The 22,952-nt window shown below is 48.7% G+C and overlaps 30 non-coding genes across 30 annotated transcripts; 10 read left to right on the plus strand and 20 right to left on the minus strand.

Moving 5' to 3' along the window:
* Window positions 1-758: 758 nt before the first annotated feature.
* Trnap-cgg (transfer RNA proline (anticodon CGG)) lies at window positions 759-830 on the minus strand. Its single transcript has one exon. It is a non-coding gene; the product is annotated as a tRNA-Pro (tRNA).
* A 221-nt stretch (window positions 831-1,051) lies between these two features.
* Trnav-uac (transfer RNA valine (anticodon UAC)) lies at window positions 1,052-1,124 on the plus strand. Its single transcript has one exon. It is a non-coding gene; the product is annotated as a tRNA-Val (tRNA).
* Window positions 1,125-1,760: 636 nt separating this feature from the next.
* On the minus strand, window positions 1,761-1,832 carry Trnap-ugg (transfer RNA proline (anticodon UGG)). Its single transcript has one exon. It is a non-coding gene; the product is annotated as a tRNA-Pro (tRNA).
* A 1,788-nt stretch (window positions 1,833-3,620) lies between these two features.
* Trnap-cgg (transfer RNA proline (anticodon CGG)) lies at window positions 3,621-3,692 on the minus strand. The gene has a single exon. It is a non-coding gene; the product is annotated as a tRNA-Pro (tRNA).
* A 221-nt stretch (window positions 3,693-3,913) lies between these two features.
* Trnav-uac (transfer RNA valine (anticodon UAC)) lies at window positions 3,914-3,986 on the plus strand. The gene has a single exon. It is a non-coding gene; the product is annotated as a tRNA-Val (tRNA).
* A 636-nt stretch (window positions 3,987-4,622) lies between these two features.
* Trnap-ugg (transfer RNA proline (anticodon UGG)) lies at window positions 4,623-4,694 on the minus strand. The gene has a single exon. It is a non-coding gene; the product is annotated as a tRNA-Pro (tRNA).
* A 1,788-nt stretch (window positions 4,695-6,482) lies between these two features.
* Trnap-cgg (transfer RNA proline (anticodon CGG)) lies at window positions 6,483-6,554 on the minus strand. Its single transcript has one exon. It is a non-coding gene; the product is annotated as a tRNA-Pro (tRNA).
* Window positions 6,555-6,775: 221 nt separating this feature from the next.
* On the plus strand, window positions 6,776-6,848 carry Trnav-uac (transfer RNA valine (anticodon UAC)). The gene has a single exon. It is a non-coding gene; the product is annotated as a tRNA-Val (tRNA).
* A 636-nt stretch (window positions 6,849-7,484) lies between these two features.
* Window positions 7,485-7,556, minus strand: Trnap-ugg (transfer RNA proline (anticodon UGG)). The gene has a single exon. It is a non-coding gene; the product is annotated as a tRNA-Pro (tRNA).
* A 1,788-nt stretch (window positions 7,557-9,344) lies between these two features.
* Window positions 9,345-9,416, minus strand: Trnap-cgg (transfer RNA proline (anticodon CGG)). The gene has a single exon. It is a non-coding gene; the product is annotated as a tRNA-Pro (tRNA).
* Window positions 9,417-9,637: 221 nt separating this feature from the next.
* Window positions 9,638-9,710, plus strand: Trnav-uac (transfer RNA valine (anticodon UAC)). The gene has a single exon. It is a non-coding gene; the product is annotated as a tRNA-Val (tRNA).
* Window positions 9,711-10,346: 636 nt separating this feature from the next.
* Trnap-ugg (transfer RNA proline (anticodon UGG)) lies at window positions 10,347-10,418 on the minus strand. Its single transcript has one exon. It is a non-coding gene; the product is annotated as a tRNA-Pro (tRNA).
* Window positions 10,419-11,087: 669 nt separating this feature from the next.
* On the minus strand, window positions 11,088-11,159 carry Trnap-cgg (transfer RNA proline (anticodon CGG)). The gene has a single exon. It is a non-coding gene; the product is annotated as a tRNA-Pro (tRNA).
* A 221-nt stretch (window positions 11,160-11,380) lies between these two features.
* Trnav-uac (transfer RNA valine (anticodon UAC)) lies at window positions 11,381-11,453 on the plus strand. Its single transcript has one exon. It is a non-coding gene; the product is annotated as a tRNA-Val (tRNA).
* A 636-nt stretch (window positions 11,454-12,089) lies between these two features.
* On the minus strand, window positions 12,090-12,161 carry Trnap-ugg (transfer RNA proline (anticodon UGG)). The gene has a single exon. It is a non-coding gene; the product is annotated as a tRNA-Pro (tRNA).
* Window positions 12,162-13,123: 962 nt separating this feature from the next.
* Trnav-uac (transfer RNA valine (anticodon UAC)) lies at window positions 13,124-13,196 on the plus strand. The gene has a single exon. It is a non-coding gene; the product is annotated as a tRNA-Val (tRNA).
* Window positions 13,197-13,832: 636 nt separating this feature from the next.
* Window positions 13,833-13,904, minus strand: Trnap-ugg (transfer RNA proline (anticodon UGG)). Its single transcript has one exon. It is a non-coding gene; the product is annotated as a tRNA-Pro (tRNA).
* Window positions 13,905-15,692: 1,788 nt separating this feature from the next.
* Trnap-cgg (transfer RNA proline (anticodon CGG)) lies at window positions 15,693-15,764 on the minus strand. The gene has a single exon. It is a non-coding gene; the product is annotated as a tRNA-Pro (tRNA).
* Window positions 15,765-15,985: 221 nt separating this feature from the next.
* Window positions 15,986-16,058, plus strand: Trnav-uac (transfer RNA valine (anticodon UAC)). The gene has a single exon. It is a non-coding gene; the product is annotated as a tRNA-Val (tRNA).
* A 636-nt stretch (window positions 16,059-16,694) lies between these two features.
* Trnap-ugg (transfer RNA proline (anticodon UGG)) lies at window positions 16,695-16,766 on the minus strand. Its single transcript has one exon. It is a non-coding gene; the product is annotated as a tRNA-Pro (tRNA).
* Window positions 16,767-17,434: 668 nt separating this feature from the next.
* On the minus strand, window positions 17,435-17,506 carry Trnap-cgg (transfer RNA proline (anticodon CGG)). The gene has a single exon. It is a non-coding gene; the product is annotated as a tRNA-Pro (tRNA).
* A 221-nt stretch (window positions 17,507-17,727) lies between these two features.
* Window positions 17,728-17,800, plus strand: Trnav-uac (transfer RNA valine (anticodon UAC)). Its single transcript has one exon. It is a non-coding gene; the product is annotated as a tRNA-Val (tRNA).
* A 636-nt stretch (window positions 17,801-18,436) lies between these two features.
* On the minus strand, window positions 18,437-18,508 carry Trnap-ugg (transfer RNA proline (anticodon UGG)). The gene has a single exon. It is a non-coding gene; the product is annotated as a tRNA-Pro (tRNA).
* Window positions 18,509-19,177: 669 nt separating this feature from the next.
* Trnap-cgg (transfer RNA proline (anticodon CGG)) lies at window positions 19,178-19,249 on the minus strand. The gene has a single exon. It is a non-coding gene; the product is annotated as a tRNA-Pro (tRNA).
* Window positions 19,250-19,470: 221 nt separating this feature from the next.
* Window positions 19,471-19,543, plus strand: Trnav-uac (transfer RNA valine (anticodon UAC)). Its single transcript has one exon. It is a non-coding gene; the product is annotated as a tRNA-Val (tRNA).
* A 636-nt stretch (window positions 19,544-20,179) lies between these two features.
* Window positions 20,180-20,251, minus strand: Trnap-ugg (transfer RNA proline (anticodon UGG)). The gene has a single exon. It is a non-coding gene; the product is annotated as a tRNA-Pro (tRNA).
* Window positions 20,252-20,920: 669 nt separating this feature from the next.
* Window positions 20,921-20,992, minus strand: Trnap-cgg (transfer RNA proline (anticodon CGG)). The gene has a single exon. It is a non-coding gene; the product is annotated as a tRNA-Pro (tRNA).
* A 221-nt stretch (window positions 20,993-21,213) lies between these two features.
* Trnav-uac (transfer RNA valine (anticodon UAC)) lies at window positions 21,214-21,286 on the plus strand. The gene has a single exon. It is a non-coding gene; the product is annotated as a tRNA-Val (tRNA).
* Window positions 21,287-21,922: 636 nt separating this feature from the next.
* Trnap-ugg (transfer RNA proline (anticodon UGG)) lies at window positions 21,923-21,994 on the minus strand. The gene has a single exon. It is a non-coding gene; the product is annotated as a tRNA-Pro (tRNA).
* A 669-nt stretch (window positions 21,995-22,663) lies between these two features.
* On the minus strand, window positions 22,664-22,735 carry Trnap-cgg (transfer RNA proline (anticodon CGG)). The gene has a single exon. It is a non-coding gene; the product is annotated as a tRNA-Pro (tRNA).
* Window positions 22,736-22,952: the final 217 nt, after the last annotated feature.

The raw sequence follows: 22,952 nt of genomic DNA on the forward strand, positions 1-22,952 counted from the left end.
ATCATCAGTAAAATACTGTGTGATTTACACCTGGCTTGCTTCTTCGAAAAGCGATATTAAGATATACATCGACTGCAACGTCATTAGAGGTCGCGGGTCCGGGCGCCGGCGCACCAGCGGCGGCCTGTCGGGGCTGCTGGTGCCTCCATGTAGAGCTACCGCTGGGCCCGGGCTCCTTGCCGCTAACGAAGTGATTGCTTTTGGTGACATCATTGAAATAGCGACTGCGCGAATTGGCGGTAGCTCGTACGGAAAGCAAGAGTAGCTGATGCTACCGAGGACTCGGCCGCGTTCATTGCCGACGACTTCTTGGGCTCTTATTCATGGTGGCATTCAGACAGGCAAGGGTGCTGTCGATTGTTAGGTACGAATGCGAAATTCCTGCATTGTGCGTTTCCGCAAAGTGATTTTTACGCCAAAGTTGCGATCGTCCTCAAGTTGTGTCACATGTGAAGCTCACAGCGTAGCAGTTTCCGTGGTGTAGCGGTTATCACGTCTGCCAACACGCAGAACGTCACCGGTTCGATTCCGGGCGGAAACACATTTTTGTCGCACTCAACAAGACACTTGCTACAATCTCTACGGTGAACATTTAAATCAATTTCAAACGTCCAACCACCAGGCTGCAGATGGCTCAAATGATACATGAAACTCTTTCAGAAGCGGCTACTTGGTTTTTGTGCTTACCTGGAGGGCTGGAAATGCGCGGAACAGCCGCCAGCATGCCAGTAGTCGCCACACGTTTGCACGAAACGCAAGGGCTCGTCCGGGATTTGAACCCGGGACCTCCTGCACCCGAAGCAGGGATCATACCCCGAGACCAACGAGCCTTCTCGATGCACACGAGTAACGCCTCCGTTCTTGGTATCACCGTGCAGAGCTACTGCTCACCCAGCGTTCTCCCTGGCTGTTGCGGTTTGATTGTTTTTATCGTTGTCTTTTACTATAGCAACTTCTAGAATCGGACGGAGCTCGTAGCCGATGCCCTTGCTTACGCAGGAAAAATCTGTTGGAACTACGGTTTTCCAGGTAGTACAACGGCAAAACCGTCGTTTCCGTGGTGTAGCGGTTATCACGTCTGCTTTACACGCAGAAGGTCCCCGGTTCGATCCCGGGCGGAAGCACGACTTTTTTTAAACCCGTTTTCGGATTCCATTTCCGAGATAACGTCACGTCTGCGTATGCAGGGATAATAAATGTCGTGTGCTACACCGATATCGCGTTATTTTACTGTCAAATGCTCTTGCTCCCATAGTGCACCGGTATTCAGTAACTCAGAACGCTCGTAGCCCCATTCTGGCCGGCAAAATTTAGTATCCATTTCTTCAAGACTACTTCAAGTTCGCTTCGTACTGGCTTTCCTGAGCTCTTTGCACTCGCCTTGTCACAACTCTCTTGAAGCGTGAACGTAACTAATAGTGAGAAACTCTTAACTACGCTCAGTCTTGTATCCCACGCTTTGGTTGACGTTGTCGCTAATCAGATGAAGGTAGACTGCTCCACGATTGAGCTTCGTCTCCAATCACGGTGCACACGTTCTGCAAAGACAACCTTTGTTTTCCGTAGCATGCAAGATTACTGTCGGCTCTTCTACAGAAATCGACCTATGTAATTTACTGGTATCAGATTCTTGCCATATCAAACGGTCCCTTCATGACCGTAGGGCCACACACAGCGTGCTGCGGCACGCATCTGTTCTTCATTGCAGAGCTACAAACGTGGGTGAGCTACACCTACTCTTCAGCACGGTCAAAACGGTAGGGCTCGTCCGGGATTTGAACCCGGAACCTTCTGCACCCAAAGCAGGAATCATACCCCTAGACCAACGAGCCACCTGCTGCTAGCAGTGAAGGTATCCCAAGCACTCCACCTCCGAGGAACACAAACTTTCATGTAAATCAGGAAGAAAAGCGCTTTCTGAAGGCAGCGCCCACCACTGATGGCAAGAATATTAAAGGCAATGAATGTAGAGTGAATAATTTCATCGCGCTCTGCAGATGAACAGACGGTGGTGTTTCACTTTCGTCATGTGGTTTCTCAGTGTCAAGGGAAGGCAAATGCACTAAACAAAAGAACACCGGGAATCCGAAACACCAACTCATAACGAAAAGATAGCGGAATATACTGCAAGCAAAACTTCCAAACACGACTCCTGAATGCGTCTGTGCCTTAAGAATTATTCCGTGCAGCAATGATCATCTACGAAGAGCCAACTGTATGTGTCGCTCCACCACGCAACTTTTTTTGATATCGTTTTACCTAAATTTCCATTACCTGTTTTTTACAAGAATACCGTGTGGCTTTCAACTGGTCTGCTTCGTCCAGCAGCGATAGTAGTAAGTAAACCGACCACAGTATCATTAGAAGCAGGTCAGACACAAAAATCGGAGTTGCTCTGTAGCTCATGTTATTCTGCTTTCAAATGCAATTGTATGGCTGGGAGTAGTGGCGTACTCCTGTAATGCAGGCGTCCGGGAGGCCGTTGCTGTGGGAGACATCTGGGAACAACTACAGATACGGCCGTGTCATTAGCTCAGGAACGACCGCGATGCTCTTATCGAGCTCTGCAGATTGACCAGACTGCAGTGCGGAATTTTCGGCTAGTGGTGGCTCGGGGTTAAGAGAAGTCGGGAGCTGTGAGCAAAACTACATCGGGAAACCGAAACAGACGACTCATAACGAAAAGATTGCGGAATGTACTGCAAAAGCAAACGTTGGAGAAGACGAACTCTGAAGCCGTCGGTGCTTTAGCAATCATTCCGTGCAGCAACGATAATCTGGGAAGAGCGAAGGGTGGGTACCGCTCGACCACACAACAAAATTTTATATAATGTTCTACTTGTTCTACATTTGCGTTTCCAGATCATCAGTAAAATACTGTGTGATTTACACCTGGCTTGCTTCTTCGAAAAGCGATATTAAGATATACATCGACTGCAACGTCATTAGAGGTCGCGGGTCCGGGCGCCGGCGCGCCAGCGGCGGCCTGTCGGGGCTGCTGGTGCCTCCATGTAGAGCTACCGCTGGGCCCGGGCTCCTTGCCGCTAACGAAGTGATTGCTTTTGGTGACATCATTGAAATAGCGACTGCGCGAATTGGCGGTAGCTCTTACGGAAAGCAAGAGTAGCTGATGCTACCGAGGACTCGGCCGCGTTCATTGCCGACGACTTCTTGGGCTCTTATTCATGGTGGCATTCAGACAGGCAAGGGTGCTGTCGATTGTTAGGTACGAATGCGAAATTCCTGCATTGTGCGTTTCCGCAAAGTGATTTTTACGCCAAAGTTGCGATCGTCCTCAAGTTGTGTCACATGTGGAGCTCACAGCGTAGCAGTTTCCGTGGTGTAGCGGTTATCACGTCTGCCAACACGCAGAACGTCACCGGTTCGATTCCGGGCGGAAACACATTTTTGTCGCACTCAACAAGACACTTGCTACAATCTCTACGGTGAACATTTAAATCAATTTCAAACGTCCAACCACCAGGCTGCAGATGGCTCAAATGATACATGAAACTCTTTCAGAAGCGGCTACTTGGTTTTTGTGCTTACCTGGAGGGCTGGAAATGCGCGGAACAGCCGCCGGCATGCCAGTAGTCGCCACACGTTTGCACGAAACGCAAGGGCTCGTCCGGGATTTGAACCCGGGACCTCCTGCACCCGAAGCAGGGATCATACCCCGAGACCAACGAGCCTTCTCGATGCACATGAGTAACGCCTCCGTTCTTGGTATCACCGTGCAGAGCTACTGCTCACCCAGCGTTCTCCCTGGCTGTTGCGGTTTGATTGTTTTTATCGTTGTCTTTTACTATAGCAACTTCTAGAATCGGACGGAGCTCGTAGCCGATGCCCTTGCTTACGCAGGAAAAATCTGTTGGAACTACGGTTTTCCAGGTAGTACAACGGCAAAACCGTCGTTTCCGTGGTGTAGCGGTTATCACGTCTGCTTTACACGCAGAAGGTCCCCGGTTCGATCCCGGGCGGAAGCACGACTTTTTTTAAACCCGTTTTCGGATTCCATTTCCGAGATAACGTCACGTCTGCGCATGCAGGGATAATAAATGTCGTGTGCTACACCGATATCGCGTTATTTTACTGTCAAATGCTCTTGCTCCCATAGTGCACCGGTATTCAGTAACTCAGAACGCTCGTAGCCCCATTCTGGCCGGCAAAATTTAGTATCCATTTCTTCAAGACTACTTCAAGTTCGCTTCATACTGGCTTTCCTGAGCTCTTTGCACTCGCCTTGTCACAACTCTCTTGAAGCGTGAACGTAACTAATAGTGAGAAACTCTTAACTACGCTCAGTCTTGTATCCCACGCTTTGGTTGACGTTGTCGCTAATCAGATGAAGGTAGACTGCTCCACGATTGAGCTTCGTCTCCAATCACGGTGCACACGTTCTGCAAAGACAACCTTTGTTTTCCGTAGCATGCAAGATTACTGTCGGCTCTTCTACAGAAATCGACCTATGTAATTTACTGGTATCAGATTCTTGCCATATCAAACGGTCCCTTCATGACCGTAGGGCCACACACAGCGTGCTGCGGCACGCATCTGTTCTTCATTGCAGAGCTACAAACGTGGGTGAGCTACACCTACTCTTCAGCACGGTCAAAACGGTAGGGCTCGTCCGGGATTTGAACCCGGGACCTTCTGCACCCAAAGCAGGAATCATACCCCTAGACCAACGAGCCACCTGCTGCTAGCAGTGAAGGTATCCCAAGCAGTCCACCTCCGAGGAACACAAACTTTCATGTAAATCAGGAAGAAAAGCGCTTTCTGAAGGCAGCGCCCACCACTGATGGCAAGAATATTAAAGGCAATGAATGTAGAGTGAATAATTTCATCGCGCTCTGCAGATGAACAGACGGTGGTGTTTCACTTTCGTCATGTGGTTTCTCAGTGTCAAGGGAAGGCAAATGCACTAAACAAAAGAACACCGGGAATCCGAAACACCAACTCATAACGAAAAGATAGCGGAATATACTGCAAGCAAAACTTCCAAACACGACTCCTGAATGCGTCTGTGCCTTAAGAATTATTCCGTGCAGCAATGATCATCTACGAAGAGCCAACTGTATGTGTCGCTCCACCACGCAACTTTTTTTGATATCGTTTTACCTAAATTTCCATTACCTGTTTTTTACAAGAATACCGTGTGGCTTTCAACTGGTCTGCTTCGTCCAGCAGCGATAGTAGTAAGTAAACCGACCACAGTATCATTAGAAGTAGGTCAGACACAAAAGTCGGAGTTGCTCTGTAGCTCATGTTATTCTGCTTTCAAATGCAATTGTATGGCTGGGAGTAGGGGCGTACTCCTGTAATGCAGGCGTCCAGGAGGCCGTTTCTGTGGGAGACATCTGGGAACAACTACAGACACGGCCGTTTCATTAGCTCAGGAACGACCGCGATGCTCTTATCGAGCTCTGCAGATTGACCAGACTGCAGTGCGGAATTTTCGGCTAGTGGTGGCTCGGGGTTAAGAGAAGTCGGGAGCTGTGAGCAAAACTACATCGGGAAACCGAAACAGACGACTCGTAACGAAAAGATTGCGGAATGTACTGCAAAAGCAAACGTTGGAGAAGACGAACTCTGAAGCCGTCGGTGCTTTAACAATCATTCCGTGCAGCAACGATAATCTGGGAAGAGCGAAGGGTGGGTACCGCTCGACCACACAACAAAATTTTATATAATGTTCTACTTGTTCTAAATTTGCGTTTCCAGATCATCAGTAAAATACTGTGTGATTTACACCTGGCTTGCTTCTTCGAAAAGCGATATTAAGAAATACATCGACTGCAACGTCATTAGGGGTCGCGGGTCCGGGCGCCGGCGCGCCAGCGGCGGCCTGTCGGGGCTGCTGGTGCCTCCATGTAGAGCTACCGCTGGGCCCGGGCTCCTTGCCGCTACCGAAGTGATTGCTTTTGGTGACATCATTGAAATAGCGACTGCGCGAATTGGCGGTAGCTCTTACGGAAAGCAAGAGTAGCTGATGCTACCGAGGACTCGGCCGCGTTCATTGCCGACGACTTCTTGGGCTCTTATTCATGGTGGCATTCAGACAGGCAAGGGTGCTGTCGATTGTTAGGTACGAATGCGAAATTCCTGCATTGTGCGTTTCCGCAAAGTGATTTTTACGCCAAAGTTGCGATCGTCCTCAAGTTGTGTCACATGTGGAGCTCACAGCGTAGCAGTTTCCGTGGTGTAGCGGTTATCACGTCTGCCAACACGCAGAACGTCACCGGTTCGATTCCGGGCGGAAACACATTTTTGTCGCACTCAACAAGACACTTGCTACAATCTCTACGGTGAACATTTAAATCAATTTCAAACGTCCAACCACCAGGCTGCAGATGGCTCAAATGATACATGAAACTCTTTCAGAAGCGGCTACTTGGTTTTTGTGCTTACCTGGAGGGCTGGAAATGCGCGGAACATCCGCCGGCATGCCAGTAGTCGCCACACGTTTGCACGAAACGCAAGGGCTCGTCCGGGATTTGAACCCGGGACCTCCTGCACCCGAAGCAGGGATCATACCCCGAGACCAACGAGCCTTCTCGATGCACATGAGTAACGCCTCCGTTCTTGGTATCACCGTGCAGAGCTACTGCTCACCCAGCGTTCTCCCTGGCTGTTGCGGTTTGATTGTTTTTATCGTTGTCTTTTACTATAGCAACTTCTAGAATCGGACGGAGCTCGTAGCCGATGCCCTTGCTTACGCAGGAAAAATCTGTTGGAACTACGGTTTTCCAGGTAGTACAACGGCAAAACCGTCGTTTCCGTGGTGTAGCGGTTATCACGTCTGCTTTACACGCAGAAGGTCCCCGGTTCGATCCCGGGCGGAAGCACGACTTTTTTTAAACCCGTTTTCGGATTCCATTTCCGAGATAACGTCACGTCTGCGTATGCAGGGATAATAAATGTCGTGTGCTACACCGATATCGCGTTATTTTACTGTCAAATGCTCTTGCTCCCATAGTGCACCGGTATTCAGTAACTCAGAACGCTCGTAGCCCCATTCTGGCCGGCAAAATTTAGTATCCATTTCTTCAAGACTACTTCAAGTTCGCTTCGTACTGGCTTTCCTGAGCTCTTTGCACTCGCCTTGTCACAACTCTCTTGAAGCGTGAACGTAACTAATAGTGAGAAACTCTTAACTACGCTCAGTCTTGTATCCCACGCTTTGGTTGACGTTGTCGCTAATCAGATGAAGGTAGACTGCTCCACGATTGAGCTTCGTCTCCAATCACGGTGCACACGTTCTGCAAAGACAACCTTTGTTTTCCGTAGCATGCAAGATTACTGTCGGCTCTTCTACAGAAATCGACCTATGTAATTTACTGGTATCAGATTCTTGCCATATCAAACGGTCCCTTCATGACCGTAGGGCCACACACAGCGTGCTGCGGCACGCATCTGTTCTTCATTGCAGAGCTACAAACGTGGGTGAGCTACACCTACTCTTCAGCACGGTCAAAACGGTAGGGCTCGTCCGGGATTTGAACCCGGAACCTTCTGCACCCAAAGCAGGAATCATACCCCTAGACCAACGAGCCACCTGCTGCTAGCAGTGAAGGTATCCCAAGCAGTCCACCTCCGAGGAACACAAACTTTCATGTAAATCAGGAAGAAAAGCGCTTTCTGAAGGCAGCGCCCACCACTGATGGCAAGAATATTAAAGGCAATGAATGTAGAGTGAATAATTTCATCGCGCTCTGCAGATGAACAGACGGTGGTGTTTCACTTTCGTCATGTGGTTTCTCAGTGTCAAGGGAAGGCAAATGCACTAAACAAAAGAACACCGGGAATCCGAAACACCAACTCATAACGAAAAGATAGCGGAATATACTGCAAGCAAAACTTCCAAACACGACTCCTGAATGCGTCTGTGCCTTAAGAATTATTCCGTGCAGCAATGATCATCTACGAAGAGCCAACTGTATGTGTCGCTCCACCACGCAACTTTTTTTGATATCGTTTTACCTAAATTTCCATTACCTGTTTTTTACAAGAATACCGTGTGGCTTTCAACTGGTCTGCTTCGTCCAGCAGCGATAGTAGTAAGTAAACCGACCACAGTATCATTAGAAGCAGGTCAGACACAAAAATCGGAGTTGCTCTGTAGCTCATGTTATTCTGCTTTCAAATGCAATTGTATGGCTGGGAGTAGTGGCGTACTCCTGTAATGCAGGCGTCCGGGAGGCCGTTGCTGTGGGAGACATCTGGGAACAACTACAGATACGGCCGTGTCATTAGCTCAGGAACGACCGCGATGCTCTTATCGAGCTCTGCAGATTGACCAGACTGCAGTGCGGAATTTTCGGCTAGTGGTGGCTCGGGGTTAAGAGAAGTCGGGAGCTGTGAGCAAAACTACATCGGGAAACCGAAACAGACGACTCATAACGAAAAGATTGCGGAATGTACTGCAAAAGCAAACGTTGGAGAAGACGAACTCTGAAGCCGTCGGTGCTTTAGCAATCATTCCGTGCAGCAACGATAATCTGGGAAGAGCGAAGGGTGGGTACCGCTCGACCACACAACAAAATTTTATATAATGTTCTACTTGTTCTACATTTGCGTTTCCAGATCATCAGTAAAATACTGTGTGATTTACACCTGGCTTGCTTCTTCGAAAAGCGATATTAAGATATACATCGACTGCAACGTCATTAGAGGTCGCGGGTCCGGGCGCCGGCGCGCCAGCGGCGGCCTGTCGGGGCTGCTGGTGCCTCCATGTAGAGCTACCGCTGGGCCCGGGCTCCTTGCCGCTAACGAAGTGATTGCTTTTGGTGACATCATTGAAATAGCGACTGCGCGAATTGGCGGTAGCTCTTACGGAAAGCAAGAGTAGCTGATGCTACCGAGGACTCGGCCGCGTTCATTGCCGACGACTTCTTGGGCTCTTATTCATGGTGGCATTCAGACAGGCAAGGGTGCTGTCGATTGTTAGGTACGAATGCGAAATTCCTGCATTGTGCGTTTCCGCAAAGTGATTTTTACGCCAAAGTTGCGATCGTCCTCAAGTTGTGTCACATGTGGAGCTCACAGCGTAGCAGTTTCCGTGGTGTAGCGGTTATCACGTCTGCCAACACGCAGAACGTCACCGGTTCGATTCCGGGCGGAAACACATTTTTGTCGCACTCAACAAGACACTTGCTACAATCTCTACGGTGAACATTTAAATCAATTTCAAACGTCCAACCACCAGGCTGCAGATGGCTCAAATGATACATGAAACTCTTTCAGAAGCGGCTACTTGGTTTTTGTGCTTACCTGGAGGGCTGGAAATGCGCGGAACAGCCGCCGGCATGCCAGTAGTCGCCACACGTTTGCACGAAACGCAAGGGCTCGTCCGGGATTTGAACCCGGGACCTCCTGCACCCGAAGCAGGGATCATACCCCGAGACCAACGAGCCTTCTCGATGCACATGAGTAACGCCTCCGTTCTTGGTATCACCGTGCAGAGCTACTGCTCACCCAGCGTTCTCCCTGGCTGTTGCGGTTTGATTGTTTTTATCGTTGTCTTTTACTATAGCAACTTCTAGAATCGGACGGAGCTCGTAGCCGATGCCCTTGCTTACGCAGGAAAAATCTGTTGGAACTACGGTTTTCCAGGTAGTACAACGGCAAAACCGTCGTTTCCGTGGTGTAGCGGTTATCACGTCTGCTTTACACGCAGAAGGTCCCCGGTTCGATCCCGGGCGGAAGCACGACTTTTTTTAAACCCGTTTTCGGATTCCATTTCCGAGATAACGTCACGTCTGCGCATGCAGGGATAATAAATGTCGTGTGCTACACCGATATCGCGTTATTTTACTGTCAAATGCTCTTGCTCCCATAGTGCACCGGTATTCAGTAACTCAGAACGCTCGTAGCCCCATTCTGGCCGGCAAAATTTAGTATCCATTTCTTCAAGACTACTTCAAGTTCGCTTCGTACTGGCTTTCCTGAGCTCTTTGCACTCGCCTTGTCACAACTCTCTTGAAGCGTGAACGTAACTAATAGTGAGAAACTCTTAACTACGCTCAGTCTTGTATCCCACGCTTTGGTTGACGTTGTCGCTAATCAGATGAAGGTAGACTGCTCCACGATTGAGCTTCGTCTCCAATCACGGTGCACACGTTCTGCAAAGACAACCTTTGTTTTCCGTAGCATGCAAGATTACTGTCGGCTCTTCTACAGAAATCGACCTATGTAATTTACTGGTATCAGATTCTTGCCATATCAAACGGTCCCTTCATGACCGTAGGGCCACACACAGCGTGCTGCGGCACGCATCTGTTCTTCATTGCAGAGCTACAAACGTGGGTGAGCTACACCTACTCTTCAGCACGGTCAAAACGGTAGGGCTCGTCCGGGATTTGAACCCGGAACCTTCTGCACCCAAAGCAGGAATCATACCCCTAGACCAACGAGCCACCTGCTGCTAGCAGTGAAGGTATCCCAAGCAGTCCACCTCCGAGGAACACAAACTTTCATGTAAATCAGGAAGAAAAGCGCTTTCTGAAGGCAGCGCCCACCACTGATGGCAAGAATATTAAAGGCAATGAATGTAGAGTGAATAATTTCATCGCGCTCTGCAGATGAACAGACGGTGGTGTTTCACTTTCGTCATGTGGTTTCTCAGTGTCAAGGGAAGGCAAATGCACTAAACAAAAGAACACCGGGAATCCGAAACACCAACTCATAACGAAAAGATAGCGGAATATACTGCAAGCAAAACTTCCAAACACGACTCCTGAAGGCGTCTGTGCCTTAAGAATTATTCCGTGCAGCAATGATCATCTACGAAGAGCCAACTGTATGTGTCGCTCCACCACGCAACTTTTTTTGATATCGTTTTACCTAAATTTCCATTACCTGTTTTTTACAAGAATACCGTGTGGCTTTCAACTGGTCTGCTTCGTCCAGCAGCGATAGTAGTAAGTAAACCGACCACAGTATCATTAGAAGTAGGTCAGAAACAAAAATCAGAGTTGCTCTGTAGCTCATGTTATTCTGCTTTCAAATGCTTACCTGGAGGGCTGGAAATGCGCGGAACAGCCGCCGGCATGCCAGTAGTCGCCACACGTTTGCACTAAACGCAAGGGCTCGTCCGGGATTTGAACCCGGGACCTCCTGCACCCGAAGCAGGGATCATACCCCGAGACCAACGAGCCTTCTCGATGCACATGAGTAACGCCTCCGTTCTTGGTATCACCGTGCAGAGCTACTGCTCACCCAGCGTTCTCCCTGGCTGTTGCGGTTTGATTGTTTTTATCGTTGTCTTTTACTATAGCAACTTCTAGAATCGGACGGAGCTCGTAGCCGATGCCCTTGCTTACGCAGGAAAAATCTGTTGGAACTACGGTTTTCCAGGTAGTAGAACGGCAAAACCGTCGTTTCCGTGGTGTAGCGGTTATCACGTCTGCTTTACACGCAGAAGGTCCCTGGTTCGATCCCGGGCGGAAGCACGACTTTTTTTAAACCCGTTTTCGGATTCCATTTCCGAGATAACGTCACGTCTGCGCATGCAGGGATAATAAATGTCGTGTGCTACACCGATATCGCGTTATTTTACTGTCAAATGCTCTTGCTCCCATAGTGCACCGGTATTCAGTAACTCAGAACGCTCGTAGCCCCATTCTGGCCGGCAAAATTTAGTATCCATTTCTTCAAGACTACTTCAAGTTCGCTTCATACTGGCTTTCCTGAGCTCTTTGCACTCGCCTTGTCACAACTCTCTTGAAGCGTGAACGTAACTAATAGTGAGAAACTCTTAACTACGCTCAGTCTTGTATCCCACGCTTTGGTTGACGTTGTCGCTAATCAGATGAAGGTAGACTGCTCCACGATTGAGCTTCGTCTCCAATCACGGTGCACACGTTCTGCAAAGACAACCTTTGTTTTCCGTAGCATGCAAGATTACTGTCGGCTCTTCTACAGAAATCGACCTATGTAATTTACTGGTATCAGATTCTTGCCATATCAAACGGTCCCTTCATGACCGTAGGGCCACACACAGCGTGCTGCGGCACGCATCTGTTCTTCATTGCAGAGCTACAAACGTGGGTGAGCTACACCTACTCTTCAGCACGGTCAAAACGGTAGGGCTCGTCCGGGATTTGAACCCGGAACCTTCTGCACCCAAAGCAGGAATCATACCCCTAGACCAACGAGCCACCTGCTGCTAGCAGTGAAGGTATCCCAAGCAGTCCACCTCCGAGGAACACAAACTTTCATGTAAATCAGGAAGAAAAGCGCTTTCTGAAGGCAGCGCCCACCACTGATGGCAAGAATATTAAAGGCAATGAATGTAGAGTGAATAATTTCATCGCGCTCTGCAGATGAACAGACGGTGGTGTTTCACTTTCGTCATGTGGTTTCTCAGTGTCAAGGGAAGGCAAATGCACTAAACAAAAGAACACCGGGAATCCGAAACACCAACTCATAACGAAAAGATAGCGGAATATACTGCAAGCAAAACTTCCAAACACGACTCCTGAAGGCGTCTGTGCCTTAAGAATTATTCCGTGCAGCAATGATCATCTACGAAGAGCCAACTGTATGTGTCGCTCCACCACGCAACTTTTTTTGATATCGTTTTACCTAAATTTCCATTACCTGTTTTTTACAAGAATACCGTGTGGCTTTCAACTGGTCTGCTTCGTCCAGCAGCGATAGTAGTAAGTAAACCGACCACAGTATCATTAGAAGTAGGTCAGACACAAAAATCGGAGTTGCTCTGTAGCTCATGTTATTCTGCTTTCAAATGCTTACCTGGAGGGCTGGAAATGCGCGGAACAGCCGCCGGCATGCCAGTAGTCGCCACACGTTTGCACTAAACGCAAGGACTCGTCCGGGATTTGAACCCGGGACCTCCTGCACCCGAAGCAGGGATCATACCCCGAGACCAACGAGCCTTCTCGATGCACATGACTAACGCCTCCGTTCTTGGTATCACCGTGCAGAGCTACTGCTCACCCAGCGTTCTCCCTGGCTGTTGCGGTTTGATTGTTTTTATCGTTGTCTTTTACTATAGCAACTTCTAGAATCGGACGGAGCTCGTAGCCGATGCCCTTGCTTACGCAGGAAAAATCTGTTGGAACTACGGTTTTCCAGGTAGTACAACGGCAAAACCGTCGTTTCCGTGGTGTAGCGGTTATCACGTCTGCTTTACACGCAGAAGGTCCCCGGTTCGATCCCGGGCGGAAGCACGACTTTTTTTAAACCCGTTTTCGGATTCCATTTCCGAGATAACGTCACGTCTGCGCATGCAGGGATAATAAATGTCGTGTGCTACACCGATATCGCGTTATTTTACTGTCAAATGCTCTTGCTCCCATAGTGCACCGGTATTCAGTAACTCAGAACGCTCGTAGCCCCATTCTGGCCGGCAAAATTTAGTATCCATTTCTTCAAGACTACTTCAAGTTCGCTTCGTACTGGCTTTCCTGAGCTCTTTGCACTCGCCTTGTCACAACTCTCTTGAAGCGTGAACGTAACTAATAGTGAGAAACTCTTAACTACGCTCAGTCTTGTATCCCACGCTTTGGTTGACGTTGTCGCTAATCAGATGAAGGTAGACTGCTCCACGATTGAGCTTCGTCTCCAATCACGGTGCACACGTTCTGCAAAGACAACCTTTGTTTTCCGTAGCATGCAAGATTACTGTCGGCTCTTCTACAGAAATCGACCTATGTAATTTACTGGTATCAGATTCTTGCCATATCAAACGGTCCCTTCATGACCGTAGGGCCACACACAGCGTGCTGCGGCACGCATCTGTTCTTCATTGCAGAGCTACAAACGTGGGTGAGCTACACCTACTCTTCAGCACGGTCAAAACGGTAGGGCTCGTCCGGGATTTGAACCCGGAACCTTCTGCACCCAAAGCAGGAATCATACCCCTAGACCAACGAGCCACCTGCTGCTAGCAGTGAAGGTATCCCAAGCAGTCCACCTCCGAGGAACACAAACTTTCATGTAAATCAGGAAGAAAAGCGCTTTCTGAAGGCAGCGCCCACCACTGATGGCAAGAATATTAAAGGCAATGAATGTAGAGTGAATAATTTCATCGCGCTCTGCAGATGAACAGACGGTGGTGTTTCACTTTCGTCATGTGGTTTCTCAGTGTCAAGGGAAGGCAAATGCACTAAACAAAAGAACACCGGGAATCCGAAACACCAACTCATAACGAAAAGATAGCGGAATATACTGCAAGCAAAACTTCCAAACACGACTCCTGAATGCGTCTGTGCCTTAAGAATTATTCCGTGCAGCAATGATCATCTACGAAGAGCCAACTGTATGTGTCGCTCCACCACGCAACTTTTTTTGATATCGTTTTACCTAAATTTCCATTACCTGTTTTTTACAAGAATACCGTGTGGCTTTCAACTGGTCTGCTTCGTCCAGCAGCGATAGTAGTAAGTAAACCGACCACAGTATCATTAGAAGCAGGTCAGACACAAAAATCGGAGTTGCTCTGTAGCTCATGTTATTCTGCTTTCAAATGCAATTGTATGGCTGGGAGTAGTGGCGTACTCCTGTAATGCAGGCGTCCGGGAGGCCGTTGCTGTGGGAGACATCTGGGAACAACTACAGATACGGCCGTGTCATTAGCTCAGGAACGACCGCGATGCTCTTATCGAGCTCTGCAGATTGACCAGACTGCAGTGCTGAATTTTCGGCTAGTGGTGGCTCGGGGTTAAGAGAAGTCGGGAGCTGTGAGCAAAACTACATCGGGAAACCGAAACAGACGACTCATAACGAAAAGATTGCGGAATGTACTGCAAAAGCAAACGTTGGAGAAGACGAACTCTGAAGCCGTCGGTGCTTTAGCAATCATTCCGTGCAGCAACGATAATCTGGGAAGAGCGAAGGGTGGGTACCGCTCGACCACACAACAAAATTTTATATAATGTTCTACTTGTTCTACATTTGCGTTTCCAGATCATCAGTAAAATACTGTGTGATTTACACCTGGCTTGCTTCTTCGAAAAGCGATATTAAGATATACATCGACTGCAACGTCATTAGAGGTCGCGGGTCCGGGCGCCGGCGCGCCAGCGGCGGCCTGTCGGGGCTGCTGGTGCCTCCATGTAGAGCTACCGCTGGGCCCGGGCTCCTTGCCGCTAACGAAGTGATTGCTTTTGGTGACATCATTGAAATAGCGACTGCGCGAATTGGCGGTAGCTCTTACGGAAAGCAAGAGTAGCTGATGCTACCGAGGACTCGGCCGCGTTCATTGCCGACGACTTCTTGGGCTCTTATTCATGGTGGCATTCAGACAGGCAAGGGTGCTGTCGATTGTTAGGTACGAATGCGAAATTCCTGCATTGTGCGTTTCCACAAAGTGATTTTTACGCCAAAGTTGCGATCGTCCTCAAGTTGTGTCACATGTGGAGCTCACAGCGTAGCAGTTTCCGTGGTGTAGCGGTTATCACGTCTGCCAACACGCAGAACGTCACCGGTTCGATTCCGGGCGGAAACACATTTTTGTCGCACTCAACAAGACACTTGCTACAATCTCTACGGTGAACATTTAAATCAATTTCAAACGTCCAACCACCAGGCTGCAGATGGCTCAAATGATACATGAAACTCTTTCAGAAGCGGCTACTTGGTTTTTGTGCTTACCTGGAGGGCTGGAAATGCGCGGAACAGCCGCCAGCATGCCAGTAGTCGCCACACGTTTGCACGAAACGCAAGGGCTCGTCCGGGATTTGAACCCGGGACCTCCTGCACCCGAAGCAGGGATCATACCCCGAGACCAACGAGCCTTCTCGATGCACACGAGTAACGCCTCCGTTCTTGGTATCACCGTGCAGAGCTACTGCTCACCCAGCGTTCTCCCTGGCTGTTGCGGTTTGATTGTTTTTATCGTTGTCTTTTACTATAGCAACTTCTAGAATCGGACGGAGCTCGTAGCCGATGCCCTTGCTTACGCAGGAAAAATCTGTTGGAACTTCGGTTTTCCAGGTAGTACAACGGCAAAACCGCCGTTTCCGTGGTGTAGCGGTTATCACGTCTGCTTTACACGCAGAAGGTCCCCGGTTCGATCCCGGGCGGAAGCACGACTTTTTTTAAACCCGTTTTCGGATTCCATTTCCGAGATAACGTCACGTCTGCGTATGCAGGGATAATAAATGTCGTGTACTACACCGATATCGCGTTATTTTACTGTCAAATGCTCTTGCTCCCATAGTGCACTGGTATTCAGTAACTCAGAACGCTCGTAGCCCCATTCTGGCCGGCAAAATTTAGTATCCATTTCTTCAAGACTACTTCAAGTTCGCTTCATACTGGCTTTCCTGAGCTCTTTGCACTCGCCTTGTCACAACTCTCTTGAAGCGTGAACGTAACTAATAGTGAGAAACTCTTAACTACGCTCAGTCTTGTATCCCACGCTTTGGTTGACGTTGTCGCTAATCAGATGAAGGTAGACTGCTCCACGATTGAGCTTCGTCTCCAATCACGGTGCACACGTTCTGCAAAGACAACCTTTGTTTTCCGTAGCATGCAAGATTACTGTCGGCTCTTCTACAGAAATCGACCTATGTAATTTACTGGTATCAGATTCTTGCCATATCAAACGGTCCCTTCATGACCGTAGGGCCACACACAGCGTGCTGCGGCACGCATCTGTTCTTCATTGCAGAGCTACAAACGTGGGTGAGCTACACCTACTCTTCAGCACGGTCAAAACGGTAGGGCTCGTCCGGGATTTGAACCCGGAACCTTCTGCACCCAAAGCAGGAATCATACCCCTAGACCAACGAGCCACCTGCTGCTAGCAGTGAAGGTATCCCAAGCAGTCCACCTCCGAGGAACACAAACTTTCATGTAAATCAGGAAGAAAAGCGTTTTCTGAAGGCAGCGCCCACCACTGATGGCAAGAATATTAAAGGCAATGAATGTAGAGTGAATAATTTCATCGCGCTCTGCAGATGAACAGACGGTGGTGTTTCACTTTCGTCATGTGGTTTCTCAGTGTCAAGGGAAGGCAAATGCACTAAACAAAAGAACACCGGGAATCCGAAACACCAACTCATAACGAAAAGATAGCGGAATATACTGCAAGCAAAACTTCCAAACACGACTCCTGAAGGCGTCTGTGCCTTATGAATTATTCCGTGCAGCAATGATCATCTACGAAGAGCCAACTGTATGTGTCGCTCCACCACGCAACTTTTTTTGATATCGTTTTACCTAAATTTCCATTACCTGTTTTTTACAAGAATACCGTGTGGCTTTCAACTGGTCTGCTTCGTCCAGCAGCGATAGTAGTAAGTAAACCGACCACAGTATCATTAGAAGTAGGTCAGAAAAAAAGTCGGAGTTGCTCTGTAGCTCATGTTATTCTGCTTTCAAATGCTTACCTGGAGGGCTGGAAATGCGCGGAACAGCCGCCGGCATGCCAGTAGTCGCCACACGTTTGCACTAAACGCAAGGGCTCGTCCGGGATTTGAACCCGGGACCTCCTGCACCCGAAGCAGGGATCATACCCCGAGACCAACGAGCCTTCTCGATGCACATGAATAACGCCTCCGTTCTTGGTATCACCGTGCAGAGCTACTGCTCACCCAGCGTTCTCCCTGGCTGTTGCGGTTTGATTGTTTTTATCGTTGTCTTTTACTATAGCAACTTCTAGAATCGGACGGAGCTCGTAGCCGATGCCCTTGCTTACGCAGGAAAAATCTGTTGGAACTACGGTTTTCCAGGTAGTACAACGGCAAAACCGTCGTTTCCGTGGTGTAGCGGTTATCACGTCTGCTTTACACGCAGAAAGTCCCCGGTTCGATCCCGGGCGGAAGCACGACTTTTTTTAAACCCGTTTTCGGATTCCATTTCCGAGATAACGTCACGTCTGCGCATGCAGGGATAATAAATGTCGTGTGCTACACCGATATCGCGTTATTTTACTGTCAAATGCTCTTGCTCCCATAGTGCACCGGTATTCAGTAACTCAGAACGCTCGTAGCCCCATTCTGGCCGGCAAAATTTAGTATCCATTTCTTCAAGACTACTTCAAGTTCGCTTCATACTGGCTTTCCTGAGCTCTTTGCACTCGCCTTGTCACTACTCTCTTGAAGCGTGAACGTAACTAATAGTGAGAAACTCTTAACTACGCTCAGTCTTGTATCCCACGCTTTGGTTGACGTTGTCGCTAATCAGATGAAGGTAGACTGCTCCACGATTGAGCTTCGTCTCCAATCACGGTGCACACGTTCTGCAAAGACAACCTTTGTTTTCCGTAGCATGCAAGATTACTGTCGGCTCTTCTACAGAAATCGACCTATGTAATTTACTGGTATCAGATTCTTGCCATATCAAACGGTCCCTTCATGACCGTAGGGCCACACACAGCGTGCTGCGGCACGCATCTGTTCTTCATTGCAGAGCTACAAACGTGGGTGAGCTACACCTACTCTTCAGCACGGTCAAAACGGTAGGGCTCGTCCGGGATTTGAACCCGGAACCTTCTGCACCCAAAGCAGGAATCATACCCCTAGACCAACGAGCCACCTGCTGCTAGCAGTGAAGGTATCCCAAGCAGTCCACCTCCGAGGAACACAAACTTTCATGTAAATCAGGAAGAAAAGCGCTTTCTGAAGGCAGCGCCCACCACTGATGGCAAGAATATTAAAGGCAATGAATGTAGAGTGAATAATTTCATCGCGCTCTGCAGATGAACAGACGGTGGTGTTTCACTTTCGTCATGTGGTTTCTCAGTGTCAAGGGAAGGCAAATGCACTAAACAAAAGAACACCGGGAATCCGAAACACCAACTCATAACGAAAAGATAGCGGAATATACTGCAAGCAAAACTTCCAAACACGACTCCTGAAGGCGTCTGTGCCTTAAGAATTATTCCGTGCAGCAATGATCATCTACGAAGAGCCAACTGTATGTGTCGCTCCACCACGCAACTTTTTTTGATATCGTTTTACCTAAATTTCCATTACCTGTTTTTTACAAGAATACCGTGTGGCTTTCAACTGGTCTGCTTCGTCCAGCAGCGATAGTAGTAAGTAAACCGACCACAGTATCATTAGAAGTAGGTCAGACACAAAAATCGGAGTTGCTCTGTAGCTCATGTTATTCTGCTTTCAAATGCTTACCTGGAGGGCTGGAAATGCGCGGAACAGCCGCCGGCATGCCAGTAGTCGCCACACGTTTGCACTAAACGCAAGGGCTCGTCCGGGATTTGAACCCGGGACCTCCTGCACCCGAAGCAGGGATCATACCCCGAGACCAACGAGCCTTCTCGATGCACATGAGTAACGCCTCCGTTCTTGGTATCACCGTGCAGAGCTACTGCTCACCCAGCGTTCTCCCTGGCTGTTGCGGTTTGATTGTTTTTATCGTTGTCTTTTACTATAGCAACTTCTAGAATCGGACGGAGCTCGTAGCCGATGCCCTTGCTTACGCAGGAAAAATCTGTTGGAACTACGGTTTTCCAGGTAGTAGAACGGCAAAACCGTCGTTTCCGTGGTGTAGCGGTTATCACGTCTGCTTTACACGCAGAAGGTCCCCGGTTCGATCCCGGGCGGAAGCACGACTTTTTTTAAACCCGTTTTCGGATTCCATTTCCGAGATAACGTCACGTCTGCGCATGCAGGGATAATAAATGTCGTGTGCTACACCGATATCGCGTTATTTTACTGTCAAATGCTCTTGCTCCCATAGTGCACCGGTATTCAGTAACTCAGAACGCTCGTAGCCCCATTCTGGCCGGCAAAATTTAGTATCCATTTCTTCAAGACTACTTCAAGTTCGCTTCATACTGGCTTTCCTGAGCTCTTTGCACTCGCCTTGTCACAACTCTCTTGAAGCGTGAACGTAACTAATAGTGAGAAACTCTTAACTACGCTCAGTCTTGTATCCCACGCTTTGGTTGACGTTGTCGCTAATCAGATGAAGGTAGACTGCTCCACGATTGAGCTTCGTCTCCAATCACGGTGCACACGTTCTGCAAAGACAACCTTTGTTTTCCGTAGCATGCAAGATTACTGTCGGCTCTTCTACAGAAATCGACCTATGTAATTTACTGGTATCAGATTCTTGCCATATCAAACGGTCCCTTCATGACCGTAGGGCCACACACAGCGTGCTGCGGCACGCATCTGTTCTTCATTGCAGAGCTACAAACGTGGGTGAGCTACACCTACTCTTCAGCACGGTCAAAACGGTAGGGCTCGTCCGGGATTTGAACCCGGAACCTTCTGCACCCAAAGCAGGAATCATACCCCTAGACCAACGAGCCACCTGCTGCTAGCAGTGAAGGTATCCCAAGCAGTCCACCTCCGAGGAACACAAACTTTCATGTAAATCAGGAAGAAAAGCGCTTTCTGAAGGCAGCGCCCACCACTGATGGCAAGAATATTAAAGGCAATGAATGTAGAGTGAATAATTTCATCGCGCTCTGCAGATGAACAGACGGTGGTGTTTCACTTTCGTCATGTGGTTTCTCAGTGTCAAGGGAAGGCAAATGCACTAAACAAAAGAACACCGGGAATCCGAAACACCAACTCATAACGAAAAGATAGCGGAATATACTGCAAGCAAAACTTCCAAACACGACTCCTGAAGGCGTCTGTGCCTTAAGAATTATTCCGTGCAGCAATGATCATCTACGAAGAGCCAACTGTATGTGTCGCTCCACCACGCAACTTTTTTTGATATCGTTTTACCTAAATTTCCATTACCTGTTTTTTACAAGAATACCGTGTGGCTTTCAACTGGTCTGCTTCGTCCAGCAGCGATAGTAGTAAGTAAACCGACCACAGTATCATTAGAAGTAGGTCAGACACAAAAATCGGAGTTGCTCTGTAGCTCATGTTATTCTGCTTTCAAATGCTTACCTGGAGGGCTGGAAATGCGCGGAACAGCCGCCGGCATGCCAGTAGTCGCCACACGTTTGCACTAAACGCAAGGGCTCGTCCGGGATTTGAACCCGGGACCTCCTGCACCCGAAGCAGGGATCATACCCCGAGACCAACGAGCCTTCTCGATGCACATGAGTAACGCCTCCGTTCTTGGTATCACCGTGCAGAGCTACTGCTCACCCAGCGTTCTCCCTGGCTGTTGCGGTTTGATTGTTTTTATCGTTGTCTTTTACTATAGCAACTTCTAGAATCGGACGGAGCTCGTAGCCGATGCCCTTGCTTACGCAGGAAAAATCTGTTGGAACTACGGTTTTCCAGGTAGTAGAACGGCAAAACCGTCGTTTCCGTGGTGTAGCGGTTATCACGTCTGCTTTACACGCAGAAGGTCCCCGGTTCGATCCCGGGCGGAAGCACGACTTTTTTTAAACCCGTTTTCGGATTCCATTTCCGAGATAACGTCACGTCTGCGCATGCAGGGATAATAAATGTCGTGTGCTACACCGATATCGCGTTATTTTACTGTCAAATGCTCTTGCTCCCATAGTGCACCGGTATTCAGTAACTCAGAACGCTCGTAGCCCCATTCTGGCCGGCAAAATTTAGTATCCATTTCTTCAAGACTACTTCAAGTTCGCTTCATACTGGCTTTCCTGAGCTCTTTGCACTCGCCTTGTCACAACTCTCTTGAAGCGTGAACGTAACTAATAGTGAGAAACTCTTAACTACGCTCAGTCTTGTATCCCACGCTTTGGTTGACGTTGTCGCTAATCAGATGAAGGTAGACTGCTCCACGATTGAGCTTCGTCTCCAATCACGGTGCACACGTTCTGCAAAGACAACCTTTGTTTTCCGTAGCATGCAAGATTACTGTCGGCTCTTCTACAGAAATCGACCTATGTAATTTACTGGTATCAGATTCTTGCCATATCAAACGGTCCCTTCATGACCGTAGGGCCACACACAGCGTGCTGCGGCACGCATCTGTTCTTCATTGCAGAGCTACAAACGTGGGTGAGCTACACCTACTCTTCAGCACGGTCAAAACGGTAGGGCTCGTCCGGGATTTGAACCCGGGACCTCCTGCACCCAAAGCAGGAATCATACCCCTAGACCAACGAGCCACCTGCTGCTAGCTGTGAAGGTATCCCAAGCAGTCCACCTCCGAGGAACACAAACTTTCATGTAAATCAGGAAGGAAAGCGCTTTCTGAAGGCAGCGCCCACCACTGATGGCAAGAATATTAAAGGCAATGAATGTAGAGTGAATAATTTCATCGCGCTCTGCAGATGAACAGACGGTGGTGTTTCACTTTCGTCATGTGGTTTCTCAGTGTCAAGGGAAGGCAAATGCACTAAACAAAAGAACACCGGGAATCCGAAACACCAACTCATAACGAAAAGATAGCGGAATATACTGCAAGCAAAACTTCCAAACACGACTCCTGAAGGCGTCTGTGCCTTAAGAATTATTCCGTGCAGCAATGATCATCTACGAAGAGCCAACTGTATGTGTCGCTCCACCACGCAACTTTTTTTGATATCGTTTTACCTAAATTTCCATTACCTGTTTTTTACAAGAATACCGTGTGGCTTTCAACTGGTCTGCTTCGTCCAGCAGCGATAGTAGTAAGTAAACCGACCACAGTATCATTAGAAGTAGGTCAGACACAAAAATCGGAGTTGCTCTGTAGCTCACGTTATTCTGCTTTCAAATGCTTACCTGGAGGGCTGGAAATGCGCGGAACAGCCGCCGGCATGCCAGTAGTCGCCACACGTTTGCACTAAACGCAAGGGCTCGTCCGGGATTTGAACCCGGGACCTCCTGCACCCGAAGCAGGGATCATACCCCGAGACCAACGAGCCTTCTCGATGCACATGAGTAACGCCTCCGTTCTTGGTATCACCGTGCAGAGCTACTGCTCACCCAGCGTTCTCCCTGGCTGTTGCGGTTTGATTGTTTTTATCGTTGTCTTTTACTATAGCAACTTCTAGAATCGGACGGAGCTCGTAGCCGATGCCCTTGCTTAAGCAGGAAAAATCTGTTGGAACTACGGTTTTCCAGGTAGTAGAACGGCAAAAC

This window comes from Schistocerca gregaria, chromosome 2, assembly GCF_023897955.1.
Source record: "Schistocerca gregaria isolate iqSchGreg1 chromosome 2, iqSchGreg1.2, whole genome shotgun sequence".
Classification (NCBI taxonomy): Eukaryota; Metazoa; Arthropoda; class Insecta; order Orthoptera; family Acrididae; genus Schistocerca; species Schistocerca gregaria.